This window comes from Tachyglossus aculeatus, chromosome X1 (assembly GCF_015852505.1).
Source record: "Tachyglossus aculeatus isolate mTacAcu1 chromosome X1, mTacAcu1.pri, whole genome shotgun sequence".
NCBI classification, from domain to species: domain Eukaryota; kingdom Metazoa; phylum Chordata; class Mammalia; order Monotremata; family Tachyglossidae; genus Tachyglossus; species Tachyglossus aculeatus.
The window spans coordinates 16,885,823-16,904,710 of record NC_052101.1 but is presented as its reverse complement, the minus strand read 5'-3'; the positions used below and the strand labels follow the sequence as shown (position 1 = coordinate 16,904,710).

At 41.4% G+C, this 18,888-nt stretch overlaps 1 non-coding gene across 1 annotated transcript; it reads right to left on the bottom strand.

Annotated features, from left to right (window-relative positions):
- Positions 1-13,944: 13,944 nt before the first annotated feature.
- Positions 13,945-14,082, bottom strand: LOC119920073. Its single transcript, XR_005447840.1, has one exon. It is a non-coding gene; the product is annotated as a small nucleolar RNA SNORA7 (small nucleolar RNA).
- Positions 14,083-18,888: the final 4,806 nt, after the last annotated feature.

Here is an 18,888-nt window from a genome sequence, read left to right as displayed (position 1 = left end):
CACAAAGGCTCACAGTTTTAGTCCCCTTTTACAGATGAGGTACCTGAGGCACAGAGAAGTTAAGTGACTTGTCCAAGGTCAGAGCTAGGATTAGAACCCAGGCCTCTGACTCCCAGGCTTGCTTGTTCTCTTTCCACTAGACCATGCTTCTTCCATTTATGACCTGATTTGGAGCAAACTAAGCTCACAGAAATTCTGAACAAGCATCCTGGAGCACAGCCTCTTCCACCAAGGAGCTCCTGAAGTAAATCTTCTTCCACCAGTGAGCATCCTGAAGCACAGCTCTCATCACAGCCGGGGATTGATGAGAACCAATATCTGGAGACAAGCCACTTGGTATGCAGCAATAAGAAAGAGATGGCTCTTGGAGCAAGGAACGAATTCACAATTATTAACCATGAAGATAGAATCATCTTAGCTCCCAGAAGTGCTACACGAAGTCCCTTGAGTGCACTTGCAGAAAGCATTTGTGTAATGATGAAGAATGATATCAACAAACCATACTCATGATTTGCTTTTTTGTTTTTATAGAAACATTCCATGATACACTTCCATTAACAGGGGAAGCAAAATTCCCACTTGAGTCTCAAAAAAAAGGAAGGAAATCAAGCCCCTAAATGGAGAATATTAGTGGAAGGAGGAGGCTTTTTTTGTTATTCTTTCCTGTCACCAATAATGATAATCGTACTTATTAAGCAAGTCGTAGTATGCATTGGGGTTGACACACAAGTAATCAGGCCAGACAAAGGTCTCTATTCCATGTGGTGCTCAAGATTTTTTATGCTCATTTTACAGATCAGGAAACTGAGGTACAGAGAAGTTAAGTGACTTGTCCAAGGTCATAGAGCAGGCAAGGAGCAGAGATGGGAATTGAACATAGGCCTCCTGACTGCCATGCTTCAGCTCTTTCCTCTAAGCCATGCTAACTTCCAGCCTGAGCCTCCAGGGATGGTATTATTTAGGACTTTCTTCTCTTCCACCCAACCGCTCTTTGTTCTCCCACCCAAGCTCAGGCCCCCAAATCCCCAGTTCTGAGTCCGTTTTGTAAGGAAAAGCACTGATAAGTTTACCAATGATTCTGTAAAATATCAAAATTCATCAACCAATCTACTTACACTGAAGAAGAAGACTTTCATTAATATTTCAATTTGTGTTAGCCTCAAATAGACAAACCAAAATATCACATCTGCAGCTTCTTGTATTGTCATCTTTATTAATTTTAAAGCCAGTCATCATTCACAACACTCTAAATTGACAATTTTGAATATAACACCAAAACTCTTAAGGATTTCATAGCAAGCTCAACCTTGGAAGCAAAGGGGATGTGCTGTCACAATTTAGCCACATCAAGTTAGCCAAAACAAAGTTAATCGTCAATGTGTTTTACAGAGATTTTAAGGAATATCACCACGTCGGAAACCCCAGAATTTACCCAAATGTCATATTCTGTGGAGGAATAACTTCAGAGAATAACTCCAGGCTCTCTGGAGGCAGGAGCAGGAAGGGAGCAGAGACACTTCCCAGACAAGAATGCAAAAGCTGAAACCCAAGGAACAATCACTTCAAGAGGAAGCAATTTCCATCAGGATAACATGAAATCACTAGAATGCCATCAGTGATACTGAGAGCTGCAGAAGAGCTTGCTTTATGGCTTAGTCTGAGCCCATCAGGAGATGGGTTTTAGATAAGAAGAATAATAATAATTATGGTATTTATTAAGCGCTTACTATGAACTAAGCACTGGAATAAATACAAGCAAATCAGGTTGGAGACTGTCCCTGTCCCACATGGGGCTCACAGTCTCAATCCTCATTTTACAGATGAGGCCACACAGCAAACAAGTGACAGAGCTGGGATTAGAACCCATGGCATTCTGACTCACAGACCTGAGTTCTGCCCACTATACCAGGGAGCTTCTTGTATGATATTTATGAAATATTTACCATGTGCCAAGCACTGTACTAATGTCTGGTGTAGATATAAAATAATAATACTGGACTGAGCCCCTTTCCCACTCAGGGCTCAAAGTCTAAGTAGGAGGGAGTAGGATTTAATATCCATTTTAAGATGAGGGAAATGGGGCACAGAGATGTTGAAGTGATTTGCCCAAAGCCACATATATTTCCATTATAGACCCAAAAATGTGTTGGAAAATAGCTGTCATAAGGTACATTCATCCAGAACCAGGTGTCATGTGTACAAAATCTGGACATCAGGCCGAGTATTCTGCTGATTGGTACGCTCGATAACACAACAGAAACCCATTGATAGCCCTGAACTATCACAGGGAGGTTGGGTGAATGGGTGTGATAGAGTTACAAAAGAAAATTACAAAAGAGTTACAAAAGAAAATGCTTCCATTAACCACCAGGTACTTAGACTGACCTTGTCAGATCCCTGAGCCAAGGGAATCTCTTCTCAGTTCAGATGGCTTTCGCCCAGATGCAGGGGCCAATCAATCAATAATGATAATAATAATAATAATAATAATAATAATAATGATAATAATAATAATAATGGCATTTGTTAAGCACTTATTATGTGCAAAGCACTGTTCTAAGTGCTAGGGGGGATACAAGGTGATCAAGTTGTCCCACGTGGGGCTCACAGTCTTAATCTCCATTTTACATCAATCAATCATATTGATTGAGTACATAATGTATGCAGAGCACTGTACTAAGCACTTGTGAGAGTACAATATAACAGAGTTGGTCGATATGTTCCCTGCCCACAACAAGCTTACAGTCTAAAGGTCCAGTTTAGACCTTCTATGAACACAGAACAGTGTCTCATTTGCCATTACTGGAATTACTGGAGAATGTGATCTTCATGTGGGGCAGGAGAAGCAGAGTGGCTTAGTGGATAAAGCGTGGGCCTGGGACTCAGAACGTCGTGGGTTCTAATCCTGGCTCCGCCACCTGTCTGCTGTGTGACCTTGGGCAAGTCACTTCACTTCTCTGGGCCTCAGTTACCTCATCTGTAAAATGAGTATTGAGACTGTGAGCCCCAGGAGAAACAGGGATTGCATCCAGCCCGATTTGCTTGTACCCACCCCAGCACTTAGTACAGTGCCTGGCACATAGTAAGCACTTAGCAAACACCACAATTATTATTACTGTGAGATCTGACAAGGACCATGTCCAGTCTAATTACCACACCTTCCCCAGGGCTTAAAGCAGTGCTTGGCACAGAGGAAGCACTTTATAAATACTATTATTGTTATTATAATAATTTTTACCTAGCAACTCACTCAATAACTCTCCTTATATAAAGTAGCATACATTACATAGCAGAAGTTACTTGAAAGTATCAGGAAAGGCATGCCCTGTATTCTTTAGTGCTCTCAGTGACCAACTTACTTATGATCTTATCTCCTCCAAGAGGCCTTCCGAAACTAAGCCCCAATTTTCCTCATTTCCCACTCCCTTTTATGTCACTCTGACTAGTTCCCTTTGCTCTTCCCCCCTCTCCCAGTCTCACAGCACTTATGTATATATCTGTAATTTTATTTATTTGTATTGATGTCTGTACATTTGTACTGATGTCTGTCACCCCCCCACCCCCAGCCTTTGAGCTTGTTGTGGGCAGAGATTGTCATTCTTTACAGTTATATTGTACTTTTCCAAGAGCTTAGTACTGTGCTCTACACACAGTGAGTGCTTAATAGATATGATTAAATAAATGAATAAACTTTTGTGAATTTCTCCCTGTCTAGGAATTTTATGACTAAGTTGCTAGACAAACTATTCTAAAGATAATATTAGAGTTGGAAACAAAATACCACCCTTCTATGCTCAGGAAAGGGGTGAAACTCGGAAAAACTCCTTTAATCAGCCAAATAAATGCAGCTCCCATACTTAGACATTATAATTTTGGAAGAACGTTTGCCAGGCTGGTCATTTTATAAAACTAGGCGGCAGATGGTAATCAAAAAATGACTGGAGGGTTTGAGTTATGACTAGTTTTGAGCTGTGAAGCTCAGAAATAAAGGAGTTGGGGAGCTTCTGGATTAGGAACCAAATGCTAATTCAGTGAGACGAGTTCAAAGGTTAACATGAGGCAAGATCTGCACAGCATGGCACGAGACAAAAAGCAGCCTGCCAGGAAAGAAGCTTTTACCGATGGCAGGAGTAAGGAAGGATTCTGCTATCTTTCAAACCCTGATACATGCTGAGGTCAGTGTTCCCCTCGCCCTAACAATAGTAATATATGGCATTTGTTAGGCGCTTACTATGTGTCAGCCACTGTTCAAAGTGCTGGGGTAGATACAAGATGATCCGGTTGGACAACATTCCCTGTTCCTCACAGGGCTCACAGTCTTAATCCTCATTTTAGAGGTGAAGGAACTGAGGCCCAGAGAAGTGAAATAACTTGCCCAAGGTCACAAAGCAGACATGTGGCAGAGCCGGGATTAGAACCCAGGTCCTTTTAACTCCTAGGCCCACTCTCTATCCACTAGACCACCCTGTTTCTCTTAGTGAACATATATTCCCAAGCAAGGCAGGTAGATTTCAAAAGATGAGCCTGATCTAGCCTCAGAATTCCTGTATAACTCAGTTTGTTGTCTTATGCTGTCGAGTCGTGTCCAACCCATAGTGACATCATGGACACATCTTTCCCAGAACTCCCCACCTCCATCTGCAATCGTTCTGGTAGTGTATCCATAGACTATTCTTGGTAAAAATACAGAAGTGGTTTACCATTGCCTCCTTCCACACAATAAACTTGAGTCTCTACCCTGGACTCTCTCCCATGTTACTGCTGCCCGGCACAGGTGAGTTTTGGCTTGCAGCAGATTGTCTTCTACTCTCTAGCCACTCCCCAAACTAGGAATGGAATGGATATGCCTCTGCTTGACTCTAACTCCTATAGTCAGGACTGGTAAAGTACTGGAAACCCTCCAGGTGCGACTCTGAGAGGGGCATACCTCGGTGGCAGGGAGCAAAACTCAGCTTTCTCTAAAGGTTGCCCTCTGAGATCCCATTCCCAAATTGTCAGACAGTCAGTCAATCAGTCGTATTTATTGAGTGCTCATTGTGTTCAGATCACTATAGTAAGCACATGGAAGAGTACGCTGCAACAATATAACAGACACATTCCCTGCCCACAGGAAGCTTTCAGTCCAGAGGGGCATTCCCTTTTTCAGAGTTTCTGTGTGGAGGAGTGGTCATTGTTACCCTCCCTACTCTCCTCACCCTGGAAAATCACAAGTAGTAGTAATAGTAATAATGGTATTAGTAGTAGTAGTATATATTAATGCACTTACTGTGTTCAGAGCAATGTACTAAAACCAAGGAGAGGATACACAAGTGGGAATTAAACACTAGTAATAGTAGTAATAATATTTACTATTACTACTGGTGAAGCAGTGTGGCCTTGGAACCAGAGGACCCTGTTCATCTACCATACCAGTTCTCTCTCCTACTTAATATTGCCAGCCCCCATGAGAGATACTGACTGTGACCAATCTAATTAACTTGTACACACCCCAGCTCTTAGAACAGTGTTTGACACATAGTAAGTGCTTAACAAGTACTATAAAGCAAACAAACAAATAGTGCACTTTTCTAAGCACTGGGAAAGAATAACCAGGTGGGAATTAGGTAGGAATGAAACATGGTCCACCTGAGAGCTCACTATCTATGACTATTATTAGTAGGGGAGAGAGGACTGGAGACGGACATAACAGGAGTGATGCAACCATAAAACACTAAAACAACCTAAAAGACAAGGACAAATACACAAAATAAAAACACACATCCGCCAAGCTAGCTCTCTTCCTCCCTTCAAAGCCCTACTGAGAGCTCACCTCTTCCAAGAGGCCTTCCCAGACTGAGCCCCCCTTTTCTTCTCCTCCTCTCCATCCCCCCAGCCCTACCTCCTTTCCCTCCCCACAGCACCTATATATATGTTTGTACAGATTTATTACTCTATTTTACTTGTACATATTTACTATTCTATTTATTTTGTTAATGATGTGCATCTAGGTTTAATTCTTTTTGTTCTGACAACTTGACACCTATCCACATGCTTTGTTTTGTTGTCTGTCTCCCCCTTTCAAGACTGTGAGCCCGTTGTTGGGTAGGGACTGTCTCTATATATTGCCAACTTGTACTTCCCAAGCGCTTAGTACAGTGCTCTGCACACAGTAAGTGCTCAATAAATACGATTGGATGAATGAATGAATGAATGAAAAACAAAAAGCAGCAGGGTCATGTGTCTACAGGAGCAGAATTTAAGGCTCCATTTGGTTCAGAGTCCAAGGTATGGCTATAACCACAGCAACTAGGCTCTCTGGTGGGAAGGCCCAAGGTACTTCCATTATTTCTGTCTGCTCAATTGTATCTCACTGATCCAGGAAGCACGTGGGCAGAGAAGCCCAGCTCAGAGCCCCTCTTAGACCTGGAAGGAAGCAGGGTTGCTCACCTAGGGAAACCCTACACTTCATTCAATCATTCAATCATATTGACTGAGCACTTACTGTGTGCAGAGCACTGTACCTACACAGCACAAGATTTAAAGAGTAGGGTGAGGCATTGCCTCATTGTCCCAAATATCAAATACTTAAGTGTCTTGAAAAATTAAAAGTTTCAATCCACCACAGGAGGAGAAGAGAATTTAATCAAACTCTAACTCATTTAGCTCCAACTATGAGTCGCCACTCAATCGCGAAAGGACAGTCTGAGTATGCTGATGAAGTTTAGAGATATGTCATATAGAGTTACCCATAATGGAAAGGTCTAAGCTGAAAATCAAAGACATGAGCAATAATTCAAGCTTTTACTTCACAGAAGAAGACAATGGTAAACCACTTCTGCATCTTTACCAAGAAACCTCTATGGATACACACACCAGAATGACTTTATGGCAGAAGGTTGAATGTTCTGGAGAGGGTGTGTCCACGGAATCGCTGTGGGTAGGAAACAATTGGGCGGCATTTGAAGAATGAAGAAAGAACGATGAAAACCAGCATTTCTAGGGTTAATCAGAGGCACCTACAAAATGCACCCATGAACATTAAGGAGGTACTCTTTGAATTTTGAAGCAGTGGAGCCTAGTGGAAAGAACTAGCTCTCTGTGCCTCAGTTTCCTCATCTGCAAAATGGGGATTAAGACTGTGAGCCCACGTGAAACAGGGACTGTGCCCAACCTGATTAGCTTGTATCTACCCCAAGGTTTAGAACAGTGCTTGATACATAGTAAGTGCTTAACAAGTACCATTATTATTAACATTATTATTATTGCCCTAGCCTAGAGCTGACTGTGATGGTTGAGGGGCTGAGGGGTGGTCAAGAAGCCCCTAACAGTTCAAGTCAGTGGGGAGCAGGAATGCAGAAACTGGCCAACAAACTTTGGTTGCTTGGAAAAGTGGCCAACTGCTAAAAGGTCAATCTGAGGCCCACCAAACCCCTGACCCTCAGCCAGAACAGGTCTGGGCAAGCAATAGAAAGAAATGGATCAGAAATGAAATTCACCTGCTAGGCAGAATATATTTTTAGAAGGCCACTGAGGCATCAAAATAATCTGCAGATTCATCTACATTACCTGGGAATGTTTTAAGTGCTTGGTTTCAGCCACGGTGCAGCTCCTCAAACCCTCTGACAGAAACCGGGATGACAGTGAGCTGCCGGAAAAGCCCAGGAGAGAGACACGATCTCTATTAATACCAAGATGCAGAATCCATCAGGACCCGGCCTAAAGCAGGAAGAGAATCCTGTAGGAAAAGTGTCACTGTTCCTGTAGAATTGAACAAGGGGAAAAAATAGCCCAGAGTTTTAGAGAAGGTGGAAAGTTTGGGGACTGTATTTCATTTTCCCTTTTTTTTAATCTATGGAAAATACAGCCTAGTGGAAAGAGCTCAGGTTTGGGAGACAGAGGATCCAGCTCTGCCACTTACCTGATGTGGGTCCTCAGGCAAATCACTCACCTTTTCTGTGCCCCAGTTTCCTTTTATGAAAAATGGGGATTCAATATCTGTTCTCCTTCTCTCCCTTTGAAACCCATGTGGGACAAGCACTGTGCTAGACCTTACTATGTTGTATCTACCCCAGTGCTTAGTCCAGAGCTTGGCAGAGTTGCAAGTACATAACCAATACCACATTCATTAGTACTGCAAACACTTGAAAAGCAGTAGATTAGACTCTCTCACACCCATAGTCAAAGAAGAGAAGAAATTTTAACTAGTGGGTGAGAGTGTGGTTAATATACAATTGATGGTGAAGATGACACAGGGCAATTATACTAACCCAACTTCCTCTCCAGTGTTTATGGGAAGAGATGAGGAGAGGTGTTATAATGTCCCCACTCCTCAAGAAACTCCAATGATTGCCCACCCACCTCCACATCAAACGAAAACTCCTCACCATTGGCTTTAAAGCACTCAATCACGTTCTCCCCTCCTACCTCCCCCATTGCTGTTTCTATTACAACCCAGCATGCACACTTCAATTCTCTAATGCTAACCTTCTCACTGTACCTCAATTTCGTCTATCTCACTGTGGACCCCTCGCCCACATCCTCTCTCTAGCCTGGAAAACCCTCCTTCCTCAAATCTGACAGACAATTACTCTTCCCACTTCAAAGCCTTACCGAAGCACATCTCCTCCAAGAGGCCTTCCCTGACTAAGCCCTCCTTTCCTCTTCTCCCATTCCCATCTGCCTCACTCTGATTTGCTCCTTTTGTCCATCCCCCCTCCCAGCCTCACAACACTTATTTACACACCTGTAAGTCATGCATTTATGTTAATATCTGTGAGCTCTAGACTGTGAGCTTATTGTAGGCTGGGAATGTGTCTGTTTATTGCTATAATGTACTCTCCCAAGAGCTCAGTACAGTGTCCTGCACATAATAAGCGCTCAATAAATACAGTTGAATGAATGAATATCTTTACAGAGAAGCAGCGTGGCTCAGTGGAACGAACCCAGGTTTGGAAGTCAGAGGTCATGGGTTCAAATCCCGGCTCCACCACTTCTCAGCTGTGTGACTTTAGGCAAGTCACTTAACTTCTCTGGGCCTCAGTTACCTCATCTGTAAAATGGGGATTAAGACTGTGAGCCCCACGTGGGACAACCTGATCACCTTATACCCTCCTCAGCGCTTAGAACAGTGCTTTGCACATAGTAAGCACTTAATAAATGCCATCATTATTATTTACTTGTGTCTTTACCAGTGTTTTCACTCTGCATTTTGACTAGAACATTGTTAGAGAATTAGGAAATGTTTGTCTGACAACACAAGCCTGTTTGGATATGCCATTGTATAGGAAGGGGGCGGGGGGCTGTGTGTATGTGTGTGTGTGTGTGTTTTCACAGGTGGCTTTGGAACAGGTGAGTACTACAGCATGAATTTTCTTTACAGTGGAACTTTGCAGGAACACCACTCCCAGTGACAAGAGGACTGGGTGCAATAACAACAAAACGCGTCTTTATTATTTCTTTCTGATAATCAAGAATCAAGATCTCCAGCTTGAACATGGAGGAAGGAGTAAACTGAGTCCCCGAAGTTGCGGAAACTGCCTTCTCTGCAGTATCTCTGCCCTGACTCAGCAGGGGCAAATCCACTGTTCCTGGTCTGAGGGAGCCCGGGGTTGCTGAAAGGGAAGATCTGGGGTTGAAGGAGCTGGACAGCTGGAATCTGGGTCTGACTGATCTGTTTACTCTTCCAAATCTGGTGAGGATTCTTCTGTCAAGCTTTTCCATCACATATAGACACTGGAGAGATGGATTTTTTTCTTTTTTAAATTAAAATCTGTTTATTGCTCTAGGCATCTTTTACTTTGGTCTTCTGTTCCTTGCATGCCAATGTTTCACATTTACTGATGCTACTTAGTCAAACTTATGACTAAAAAGAAAATTTATTCTTTAAAATAACCATATACAATAATAATAATAATGATAACAATTAATTCATTCATTGAATTGTATTCACTCATTCAATCATATTTATTGAGCATTTACTGTGTGCAGAGCGCTGTACTAAGCGCTTGGGTTGTACAAGTTGGCAACATATAGAGACAGTCCCTACCCAACAATGGGCTCACAGCGTAGAAGGAGTGCTTACTGTGTGCAGACCACTGTACTAAGCACTTGGGAGAGTACAATACAACAATAAACAGTCATATTCCCTGCCCACAGTGGACTTACAGTCAGTGATACTTGTGGTATTTGTTGAGCACTCACTATGTGCCAAGTACTGCACTAATAGAAATTTTGGCAATTGTTAAACACTTACTATGTTCCAGGCACTGTACTAAGTGCTGGGGTAGATACGAGCAGATCAGTTTGGACACAGTTCCTGTCCCACGTGGGGCTCGCAGTCTCAATCCCCATTTTACATATGAGGGAACTGAGGCCCAGAGAAGTAAACTGACTTACCCAAGGTCGCACAGCAGACAACTCGCAGAGCCGGGATTAAAACCCATAGCCTTCTGACTCTCAGGCTCGTACTCTATTTACTACACCATGCTACATCTGGTTAGAAACAAGATAATCAGGTCAGACCCAGCCCCACTTCCATATGGGGTGTTAGGGAAACTAGGCATTGAGATTGAGGGATCCTACAGCCCATGTTGAGGTACTCAGACTTTCTGTGTGGCTAATACTGGAAGGAGCAGGAGAATGGAGCTCAGACAGGCACTTTCTGTCAGTAACACAAAAAAGCAAGTAGCTGGAGTCACACAATAGTAAATAAAACACAAAGGTTTATGGTATCAGGACAGTTACAGGAACAACGGAAGAGTGAAGACATGGCTCCAAAAAAGAATAGATAATTGTATCTCCACCAGGAAAAGTATTGATGGGGCAGGAAAACTTCCCTCGGAAAATCAGCCCAAGAAGTTGACACTAGCTGACTTGACCATAAACCTTTTGCAAGAATTGCACAGACCCCTCCCCCACCCCCCACTCTCGAACAAGGGGACACCCAGAAATATGTGGACACTTCCAGACTGTGAGCCCACTGTTGGATAGGGACCATCTCTATGTGTTGCCAACTTGTACTTCCCAAGTGCTTAGTACAGGACTCTGCACACAGTAAGTGCTCAATAAATATGACTGAATGAATTGAATGAACACCTCAGGAATGCCCAGGACCACCCAGACTGAAGTCAGAACAAAGAGTGAGATCTGGGTTAATATGGGGAAAGAGCGTTATCAAGAGGGAGAGAACTGATAACACACCTTGAAAAAAATGATTGCAGAGGAGAGAAGTTAGGGCTACGAATCAATCAGTGATATTTATTGAATGCTTACTGTGTGGTGGGCACTGTACTAACCCCTTGGGAAAGTACACAGTTGGTAGACATGTTCTCTGCCCACAAGGAGATTACAGTCGAGAGGAAGAGACATTAAAATAGAGTACAGGTGGATGAGTACATAAGAGCAGTAGGGCTGGGAGTGGGGTAAATATCATGAAATGACACATGAACTTCTTACACCTTCTCTAGTACTCATATATATATGTCTACTCAGTTTATTTATTTTGACCACTCTAATCACTCTAAGAGAAGTGACCACTCTAAGAGAAGCAGCGTGGCTCATTGGAAAGAGCCTGGGCTTTGGAGTCAGAGGTCATGGGTTCAAATCCTGGCTCCGCCACTGTCAGCTTTGTGACTTTGGGCAAGTCACTTGACTTCTCTGGGCCTCAGTTACCTCGTCTGGAAAATGGGGATTAAGACTGTGAGCACCCCCGTGGGACAACTTGATCACCTTGTAACCTCCCCAGCGCTTAGAACAGTAGTTTGCACATAGTCAGCACTTAATAAATGCCATTATTGTTATTGTTATTATTATAAATCATAAATATATTTTATGTTCCTTTCCTCAGTTAGAGTATAAGTGCTTTGTGGGCTTGGAATGGATTATTTTGTTTTTCTATCCTTCCCAAATGCCTATTACATTGCATTGCTTCACATAGACTCTAAACAAATGTTATCACAACTAATATAATTAATACTACTACAACAGATTCAGGGTGCCTTGATAAAGAGCAGAATATCAAACTTCTATAAATGTTATACTCCAAGAAACAAAGCCAGTAACCGAGAACTGGCTAACTGCCAACAATAACAGAATAAGCAGTCTTTTTAACCTAAAGAATATGGAAAAACCCAGAACAAAAGATAATTAGTGTCAATTTACTTAAAAGTTCCTAAAGTGTAATTTTCCCACATTCTAGGAGAGTGCTTGCCCTCAGAAACAGAGAGAAAGGAGCTTCTACCTGCTGACTAGAGGCTATTAAAACCTTCCATACAGAGTCCCAAAGTGCTGAACTCCAGTGATCTGAGAGGCTTAGAAGCCTCTTCCTCTCAGAAATACTTCTGTTCCCAAGGGATTCTGGGATCTGGAGTTGAAAAGGCAAAACTCCTCTTTAAACTACTTTTCAGTCAGTGGAACTAGGGAATGTGGCTAACACAGGCAATTAGGTGGAAAATACTTCTTAAAACAGCATTTTAACCTATTTTGGAGGAAGCATGTCCATTTACTTTTCATGTCCATTTTGGCTTACTTCCCAAGAGTACATGTCCCATATTTGCCCTCCCAAGTGATCCCCATATTATAAAGAAGCTTGGGAACATTTATCCTGGAATAATCCAAGTGTTTCCATAACACTTTGGAGAAGACATGGGGCTTTGATTCCTCCCATATCAACATGTTTAGTCACATTATCTGATGTCTTTTCAAGTTGGCTCAAGATGTTCTCTTTTGATCCTTGCTGAGATTAAGAAGTGCAGAAGAAAGTAAAACAGAAAAAAATAGAGAGAGATGGAAATGGACAGAACTTTTGAACCTTCAAAATTATTCTGATTCACTTTGGATGAAGGATTAGGTCAACTCATCCTTAATTAATCTTGACATTTATTATGTGCTTATTATGTGCTGAGCACTCGGGGTTGATACAGGTTTGCGATTAGCTACAGCCCTTGTCCAATGCAGGGCTCACAATATTTTTATTCACATTTGAGTGATGAGGAAACCGAGGCCCAGAAAGTTAAATGACTTGTCCAAGGTTAGACAGTAGGCCAGTGGTGGAGCTGGGAATGATAAACAGCCCAATTTTATTTTACTTGTCCATTCTACTATTATCACTGCACCCTTAATCCCAACGAGCTAACCCACAGTGCTTGTCACTGAGGACCTGCAGAGTGTGGATGGCTTAGTGAAAGCCATTGCCACTACCGGAAAAAAGAACTCAAGAGCATGTTTTACTGCAGGTGAGATACACTCTCTCCTTACTTCTAAACAAAAGTCCTTAAAGGATACAGTGGGATGTGTTAGTTGTGTTATTGTCTTTGCATCCACACTAGACCTCAGGAGTAGGATCTCGCCATCAGACATCTTTGAAAACCAAGGACAGAAAGATAGATTCAGAATCTCTTCATATGATCCCCGCTATTAAAATAAGCATATTGATGGACGCAAAACATATTGTTTGTAAATCTTCACCAGTTTGGCAACAGATTAATGTTAGATCTTGCACTCTCAGTGTCAAAAACTCCATCGGCATCTGTTGTAACAGAATTTGAAAAAGGGTGGGGGGTGGGGAACGGAGCAGCAAACAAAAAGCATGTTAAATTATGGAAATTGCCTCCTAATATTTCTGTCTCCCATTTCTTTAACACCATTCCTTGATTATTAACTTAGTATATCAATCCATCACTCAATTGTATTTATCAATTGCTTGTTTTGTTCATAGTGCCATATTAAATGTTTGGGAGGCTTGTTGTCTTATGCTGTTGAGTCGTGTCCAACCCATAGCGATGCCACAGACACATCTCTCCCAGAACGCCCCATCTCCATCTGCAATCATTCTGGTAGCATATCCATAGAGTTTTTTTTGGTAAAAATACAAAAGCAGTTTACCATTGCCTCCCTCTGCACAGTAAACCTGAGTCTGTGCCCTCAACTTTCTCTGATGCCTCTGCTGCCCAGCACAGGGGAGTTTTGACTTGTAGCAGATTGCCATCCACTACCTAGCCACTGTCCAAGCTAGGAATGGAATGGATATGCCTCTGCTTGACTCTCCCTCCCATAGTCGAGACTGGTAGAGTACTGGAAACTTTCCAAGTGAGACCCTGAGAGGAATTTGGGAGGCTACAGTACAATCATTCAATCAATCAATGATATCTATTGAGTGCTTACTGTGTGCAAAGCCCTGAATTAAGAGCTTGGAAGAGTACAGTTCAACAGAGTACAATACAATACAGTAGGTAGACATGATCCCTGTCCTCTCCGAGTTTACGGTCTACCAAAGGAGACATTAAAATAAAGTACAGGCAAGAGAAACAACGTATTTTCAGGAAATGGACATGAGGGTTGTAACAGTAAGGGTTTCTTAATTGAAACTCTTTCTCTTGCGACAGGCCTTTGACCCACCCTCTCCCACTCAAGAAGATATGTGTTGAAAGTATCACCCTGGTACTTATTTCTCACTCCAGGAGACCCACAGAGAGAATTTCCACTTTCTATGGCAGGCACCCAACACTGAACATCATTTTGTGGACTCCATACTTATGATCTTTCTTCTCTCACTTCTGTGGCTGAACATGGATTCCCCACACCAGGAAACTGGGATGCTAAAATCACAACCCATGGCACAAAGAGCTGTACCCCAATTCCACATCCTTGAATTCCCTCCTGAGAATTTGGACCCCAACCTGAGACTGAGCAGCATTTAGGACAACCTCTCCAGGCTTCTTCCTCCACTGTCACCCAACTATGGGACAAACATTCATTCATTCAGTCAGTCATATTAATTGAGCACCTACTGTGTGCAGAACACTGTACTTAGCACTTAGGAGAGTACAATACAACACTAAACAGACACATTCCTTGCCCACAATGAGCTTACAGTCTTAGAGACCTAGACCAATTCCTGGACTCTCCCTGAGAACAAATATCAATTTAGAAGACTCCCAGGACAGACTGTCACTTGCGTCAATTAACCAAGCAGTGGATTTTACTGGTTATATTGAATGCCTACACTGTACAAAGCATTTGGAAGAGTACCTCAACAGCAAGTTCAAGGAGCAAGTAGCAAGTTCTGCCTCAAAGAAATTTACATTTGAAAGATAATGCCCTTTCCAGAAGCCCACCTGAAGATCCCTCCCCCTCAGTCAAAACCCTAAAAGAGTCCCCCGCTTTCTGCACATCTCCTTCACATGGCCTAGTTTTCCTTCCTACTATGTGTTCCAGTTTGTTATGGAAAGTATGACAATATGACGACTAAATAAAATCAAATAGCCCGCTCTAAATTTTAATTTCTACACCCCGTAACTCTAAGTATTTCTGGAAAACAGTGATAATTAGCAGCCAGAGGCAAAATAATCAGTATTAATTTAGTTTAATGTTAAAGCCAAAGCAGTAAATTTTCTGTTGACCAGAATGTCACACCTCATCTCTGTTAATCAAAAACCAGAGGACCGAAGGACTTGAATTATTACAGCTCTCTAAAATGCTGAATCCCATTCACTGTCCTCTTTTTTTCACTTTGTATTTTTCTGACTCAGACAATTTCCCTTACCATCCTTCTCCCCTCAGAGTGTCATTTCAGAAATGAACTGGAAAAGAAAATTATAACACTTGGAGGATCCTAATAACTTACGGCAATCTTCAAATAAAATATTTTAATTTACTGCATATAGTCTTCTAGACGGTGAGCCCACTGTTGGGTAGGGACCATCTCTATGTGTTGCCAACTTGTACTTCCCAAGCGCTTAGTACAGTGCTCTGCACACAGTAAGCACTCAATAAATACGATTGAGTGATTGATATAGGGTGGTTGCCCTATACAACAAAACTCTTTTATTCTAGAGAGGCAACATGCTGTTATGGAAAGACATTGTTATCTGAGTTGGCTGCCAGGATCTAGTCCTGGCTCTAACATTAGCCTTCAGCGTGACCTTGGACGAGTCACTTAACCTCTCTAGGCTTCATTTTCCCCATCTACAAACATGGGGATAATAATATCTGCCTTTCCCTACCTCATAGAGATGTTGTGAGGACAAAATGAGATAAGTAATATGAAAGGACTATGGGCATAAAAGTGTTATATAAAACCTGAGTATTATTCTTCCTCTGAAATAATATTGTGAAATTTTAAAAATCAGTGGGGATAAGCACCAGTCTTTATGTGAAGTGCGACTTTGCCAGTCTGAAGATCCCTGCCACTTTTTTTTATAGCTAGAAACTTAGTTTATAATCCCCGATAAAAAGAACCAATATCAGTCCCTTCAGTGTGCAAGAGGTCAAAGTAGAAGGGGCACCGTTTTCTTCATTATGCAAAGTATTAGAGGCAATCATTCAGGTTATTTAATAGGACGAAATCTAATAAAGAATATTTCTGATGGCAAAAGTCGGAGGAAAACTCCCAGGGTAGATTGGAAAACTGTAATTGAAAAACCGGAAACTATGCCACCAAAAGAAATCAGTATAGCATTAATGTTCACAGACGAATGGAATTAGCAGTTACAGAAATAGCATATATGTGTTGACAGGAATGATGTGAAACAAAGGAAGCCACCTATCATTATGTAATTAGAACAAGAACTTTGGGTCACTGAAATTTAACTTAAAATGTAGATTCATCTTGGCAATCAATCTATCAATAGTTAGCATTTAATGAACACAAACAGAACAGAACACTGTACGAAGCACTTGGGAGCATACAATAGATCCAGAGACATGATCCCTGCCCTTAAGAAATTTACAATCTAGTAGGAGAGATAGACACTAAAGTAATTTATAGGTAAGTGAAAGCAACATTAATTCCCTAGTAAAATTTTGTGCACTTCAGACCTGAAGTAAAGATAGAAATAGTCTTCCCTTGACTACCAGCAGGCAGTAAAACATTATAAAGAAAATACTGATGCTCAAACATTTCTGCGAAGAAATTCCCTAATGTGTGAAATCCTGGGGCCAAGGCCAGAATAAGTTAAAAAGAGACTTCTGGGAAAATGTAGATGAAATTTTTTATCTCCCTAAAATAGTACAGTTGCAGCTTTTTTTTACTGTCCATTTTCTTTCTAGCAAATATCTAACGTTCTTTCCAATTGTGAAGTAATGGGGAGCACTTTCCGACTCAAATGATTCTATAACACGCCTTCATTGGGCTAATTAAAAGATAAGGTTATTTACCAGATAAGTCAGGACAAAAATGTAAGCATATGAGGATAGTCAGAATAAAACCTAAGTGATTGTAAATGGCTCTTTGCATCAGCTAAATTCTCTTGTAACTTTTCAACTACCAAGTTCACATTGCCTGTGAAGTTCACTTTACATGTAGCCTCTGAGCTTCAACTTAGAACTTATGCTTTTTACTTGTCCTTACACTATTTGAATAAAAAGATGACTGAAAAGATCAGATTTGTTTTTTCAGATTTCTTTTAAAAAAAACCTCCGCTCTCTATTTGCCAAGTTTCAACAAGGAGTGAATTTTTATGGTCAAATTATAAAACCCTGAAAATAGGAGTTTATAATGGAAACGCTGATACAACCGTAACTATAGCATTGCAATTGCATCACTATAAGAAAATTGGATTAGATAATATACCCTTCTGGAATGAATGCAGTTCTAAATGATTCTACATCTCCATAAATCTAAGCTAACTCAGTAATTCAAAATTACTAAGATTTAAGTTTAGTACCAATAAGCAATAAACTTATGGCTATTGCTATAATAACTGCTGGTCTCCACTCCCTTGTTTCACAGCAGGTGGCCTGCTTCGTGCTGGTTGGCAGACTGAATGAAAGCAGTCAACACTTTTAAACTAATTCCTGAAGTTGAAGGCAGACATCAGAGCCATTTCAGCTGGTAAAAACAGTGATGGCTCTTTTTGTTTGGCTTTGTTTTTTCAATGAAGTTGCTGAGAGACACTTGACCTTTTCCATGAAGGAAGGGCAAACCCAGCCATGTTCTCATTTCTGGGAACATCTTGATTTCTTCCTTCAGTGACTCAACTCCCTTGGTTTTTGAACTACATTCTTCCTTAATTCCTAAAGCCTTGTTGATTTGCCATATTCATTTGGATTACATACTTTTATTTTACGTCTTCCTCCGCCATTAGAATGTAAGCTCCTTATGGTCAAGGAACATGCTAGTTCTGTAATTCCCAAGTGCATAGTACAGTTAGTAACACCCAGTGGGAACTGCTATTACTATTCTTCTACTGCTTCTTCCCTTAAATGAATAAAATAATTCATTTACCCTTGAACAGTAATTGCCATTTATCCATAGAACCGAAGTGATGGAAGGAACCTAAAGAGAACACCTAATGTCCCCCAGGGAGCACCCAGAAAGAACTGTGGATTTTTTGGTGCTGTTCTTTGTTTTTTATGGTATTTGCTAAATGCTTACTGTGTGTCAAGGACTGTTCTAAGCTTTGGGGTAGATACAAGTTGATTAAGTTGTATAGAGCCCTATTTAGCTCAGAGTCTAAATAGGAGGGACAGCAGGCATTTCATTCCCATTTTACAGTTGAGGAAACTGAGGCACAGAGAATAATGATCACAATAATTGTGATATTTGTTAAGCACTTACTATGTGCCAAGCACTGTTCTGAGCACTGGGGTAGATACAAGGTAATCAAGCTGGACACAGTCCCTGTCCCACATAGGGCTCACAGTTTTAATCCCCATTTTACAGATGAGGTAACTGAGGCACAGAGAAGTGAAGTGACTTGCCCAAGGTCATGCTGCAGATGCGGCAGTATTCATTCATTCATGCAATCATATTTATTGAGCGCTTACTGTGTGCAGAGCACTGTACTAAGCACTTGGGAAAGTACAATATAACAATAAACAGTGACATTCCCCACCTACAACAAGCTTACAGTCTAGAGCAGGGATGGAGGAGGGGGGAGACAGACATCAACACAAATAAATAAAATTACA